Source organism: Olea europaea, chromosome 15 (assembly GCF_002742605.1).
Source record: "Olea europaea var. sylvestris chromosome 15, O_europaea_v1, whole genome shotgun sequence".
Taxonomy (NCBI): Eukaryota; Viridiplantae; Streptophyta; class Magnoliopsida; order Lamiales; family Oleaceae; genus Olea; species Olea europaea.
Window position 1 is genome coordinate 2,360,667 of NC_036251.1, and position 4,614 is coordinate 2,365,280.

General features: G+C 31.6%; 1 long non-coding RNA gene across 1 annotated transcript; it reads left to right on the forward strand.

The window, feature by feature from the left end:
* The first annotated feature begins 1,492 nt into the window (after positions 1 to 1,492).
* Positions 1,493 to 4,274, forward strand: LOC111409813. The gene is made up of 2 exons (XR_002705557.1): positions 1,493 to 1,892; positions 3,531 to 4,274. It is a non-coding gene; the product is annotated as an uncharacterized LOC111409813 (long non-coding RNA).
* Positions 4,275 to 4,614: the final 340 nt, after the last annotated feature.

The window sequence follows — 4,614 nt, forward strand, 5'->3', positions numbered from 1 at the left end:
TTATGATTACTATTAAATTTTATCAAATTAAGATTACTATTAAACTCTATCCAAATCACAAAGAAGATCACCATTATCAAAATTAAATTAAAATTTCAAGTAACATTTTTTATAATCAAACTCATAATTATCAACACACGTCCCTGGACTAAAAAGGAGGAAAATGGGTTTTAGATTATATTTCAATTCCTTTAAATTTCATTTAACTTTATATTTTTTAATCGGATTTATCCTAATATGATTTTATTCGAAACAACTTTTTTTAGAATAAAAAACTCTTAATTAATTACAATCTACACAATGAGCCAAATATCGATATACTTATATTCGCTCTATCAAAATGTAATAATTTGGTCAAAACAAAATTGAGCTTAATGCTATTTCACTTTTGTCTCTCAACATTTCAATATTATCAAAATATGCTTAGATCAAAGGCCTCACCACTAAATAATTAATACTATAAATTTTTAGAATATTACACACACACACACACTATTAAAGAGCTAGTTAATTGTAATAACCAGAAACGAATTCATTGTTTCTTGAAATTCATATAGATAGGATAAATTCTACTCCATAACTATATGTCATTCTAGTGTCAATTAAGTAACTATACTTCAATTTATTCAGTCGGGTAACTATGCTTTAAATTGATTTCAATTGGGTATATCTCTTCAATTTGTCACTTGAATTGACGAAAATTGATAATATGATAAATGATGACATTTATTTCGTTGAAATTGTATTTATTCCACGTCATTAAATAATGGTTTCATGTGATGCCTATCATTTCATTTATCCACAGACGAATCATCAATTTTCCTGAGTGGAATTGGGAAGTTAAATGTTCGTCTTATAAATGGTTAAATTTCATAATTAATTACATATAACTTCAATAGATCCACAAATACTATACATTTATCTATCATTTATTTTTATTTATTTATAAATTCTTCACAACTTGACTCGAGTGCAAACGTGAACTGATTCTAGAGAGATTCATAGATTAGCCCAAGCTCTCTAGCCCTCAGTTCGAACTATTTTTTCTTTTCTTATTATTATTATTTTTTTCCCCAAAAAATCAATTGATAAAAAAAAAAATGGAAAAAAAAAAATTTAGGCCAAGCCTGACATGGACTGCACCTACCAAACACCTTCAAAATTCAAGGACGGAAATCAAGGCACTGTCAAAACAACAAATTATAAATTTAAAAGGGAAAATTGCCAAACCTTTCGTTTATTAGTATATTTTGTCCAAACCTTTAGTTTGTTCTATCGTGATTATCAAACTTTTAAAAAATGTGCAACTCAAATCTAAATTGACAGTTTCCGTTAGTTTGACTCCAAAAATTGTCAGTTGACCCTAGAAATTAAAAAATTAATAATTTAAGCACATAAGACGGGACATTTTGGATAAAATACATTTTTCCTATTACATTAAATATTTAAAAAAACAAAAATAAATAAAACCACAACCCATCTCCTTCTTTCCCAAATCAAAACCACTCCTTTCAACCACCACATTCCCCGCCGACAGCCACAACCACCCATTTCTTTGAATTTTTCTGCTTCTAGTTACAGCTGCACAAGCATTCTTTCTTTTAAACTGATTTAGCAGTATTCACACATGTAAAGTCATGCTTTTGGCATTCTCTATGATTCCAAGAATTCACAGATGAAACCAGTTTCTAAAGTTTGGTTCTGCTGCTGCTGAGCCACGTTGCCCCACCCGTACCCATCCCATTGGAAAATTTTGTTGCTTTAAGCTAAATTAATCATAGAAGGGTACTTGTTTTAGCTAAAGTTCATTGACTTTGCTCCGGGTTCCGTTGGTAATGGGGATTGAAGACTAATTTTGAGAGAATTTGTTGGATTGGCTTGGCTAAGATCATGTAAGTTCTATATACCCAGAAATTTTGAATTTACAAATTTTGGTTTTGTGGAGCTTAAGGTTTCGAGAGAAATGGGTGGTGGTGGCTACCGGTTGGTTTTGGTGGTTGGGAGGAGTGATTTTGATTTGGGGAAGAAAGAGATGGGTTGTGGTTTTATTTATTTTTATTTTTTTTAAATTTTTGATGTAATTGAAAAAAATGTGTTTTATCCAAAATGCTCCTATCTTATGTGTTCAAATTATTAAATTTTTAATTTTTGGGGTCAACTGACGATTTTTGGAGTCAAACTAATGGAAATTGTCAATTTAGACTTGAGCTGCACATTTTTAAAGGTTTGATACTCACGGTGGCACAAACTAAAGATTTCGTCAAAGTCTGCTAATAAACGAAAGGTTTGATACCTTGACTGCAATTTTCCCAATTTAAAATCCACTATGTAAATCCTTCATATTTAATTCTACAATTTAGGAAAGATCCAAAACAAAACGACTGCACATGGGATAAAAGAATTACTCCCTCCATTCCATTTATATGCGCTTATTTTGTTTTTAATACGAATTAAGAAATCTTATTTAATATTATTGAAAAAGTAATTTTTGTAAAGAAATTTTCTAGTTTACCTATATTTAATTTTCAACAACTAATAGTAAATTATTGTTGGAACTAGTAAAGAATTTAAAAATTGGTTTCAAGAAATAGGAAAATTAAGTGGGAAAATTGATTGTAACTAGGCAAATTAAATAAGGGTATATTAATAAAGGAACAAAACAAAATATTTTAAATTAAGAAACAAGACTATATATTTGGGCTAAGAAAAAAGGAAACTAAACCTATATAAATGGGATGGAGGGAACATAAGTTATTCTTCAATGAAAGTTGAACCAAATGCTATTAAAAATTTCATTTGAATCAAGTACCAAGTTGAGAATAAATATTCAAAAATTAAAATATGGTAGAACCAAAAAAAACCAAAAAGTAGGAAAATAAAAATATTTTACTAATAATACAAATAAATCCCTATAAAAAGTAATGGATTATAACAAAGAACAGAAAAAAAAATAAAAAAATAAATAAAATAAAAAAATTAAGAAGAAAGCACAAGTAAATATCCACCAAGAAAGTATAAATGAATAAACCAAAAACCAGCGTTTAGTTGTGCAGTTTAAACTGCTCAAGTTGATGATACATACTAAAATGCATCATAAAACCTTGCAAACCAGTCTTGGTAACCCAATGTTCACACTGCAAATAGATTCCATAAACAAAACTTCGCGAATAGTTCTTCAGAGAGAAGTTTTTTCAGCTTCTCGTATTTACCTGAGTGCACAGCGCGCTGTGTTTTCAAAGGCCTTCTGTCGAATAATGCCTATAACAAACGCTGCCTGTTCAAACTTCAACTTGTGTATCTTGCGGGCATGGTGGTTCTTCAGAATCACGTGCCTTCTCTTCTGTGACAATATTGTCATATCAAATCAATTTGTCCTCATTTGAACAAGAAAGAATACACAAATACATTTATAGAGATGAGGATTGATGAGTGTAATTCACTCATTAAACTAAAGCTTCTAAATCACGTTTTTTGATGTGTTCTTGAGCATTTTTGAACGTTTTGATGTGTGTGTTCGTGTTGTTTTGCAGTTTGGACAACTCTCGAGAAAATACCACTATTGGGAGCCGGTGATGAGCAAAAATGATGATCAATGAAATGGAGCATGAATAAGCAAGTATTGAATAAGATTAAAGTGGAAAATAGGCTTGGAAAACAAAGTGAAGAGAAGCAAAGTAGTGGCATTGGCACAACGGCGCAGAAAAAGCGATGAATTCAAGCAGAAACTTAGGCGCCACGGCGCCATAACTGGGCGCCATGGCGCCCAAATGAGGACAAGAAGGAAGCAGAAACTTAGGCACCGTGGCGCCATGGTGCCCAACGCAGACTCTGGCGCCACGACGCCATGGAGCCATGCTTGGACGTCGTGGCGCCAAATCCCAAAATGTTAAATTCCAAATTTTTAATTATCTTTTCGGCCCAAAAAAATCATACCCTAACCCTTGAAGACTCTTAGAAAATATAAATACCAAGATGAAGAACAAGAAAAGGGGGTTTGACGGCGGAAGAGGCAAGAAAAAGAGAGGCACCAATAGAGAGAAGATCGACCCGATTTTGGAGAAGAAGAAGGGAGAAAACTGAGAAATCAAGCAATAAGATTGAGAAATAGAGCAGCAACTTGAGTTTTTTCTATCTTTCTCTTATACATGCACTCTAGTTTGTATTTAATTGTGTTTTTCCTCTCAATCATTGACTAAACTATTAAATCTAGGGTTTGATGTAACCTATTTGAGACATGATTTAATTTCTTTATAGTATTTTCATTTAATTTTCCAGAATTGATTTGTATTGTTCTTGTTTAATGCTTTCAGTTGCCTGATCACCAATTGAATGAATTGATGTTCTAAATTTGACGCTCGAGGAAAATTTAGGCGTTATCTAAGAACAATATAACCTAGGTTTGTAGGTATCGAGAGAAAGTACGAATCTTTGAGGGTAAAACAAGAACCAAGTGCATGATAATTTTTATATATTTAATTCGGAATAGAGATATTGGGGTTAAAATATAGAGATACTATTTGACGCTCGAGAGGGGGAAATAGAATTAATTTAGGATTCTTGCCTATGAATTCGGGAAATAGTTGATGGAAATATCTATAGGGATTGAGAATTATG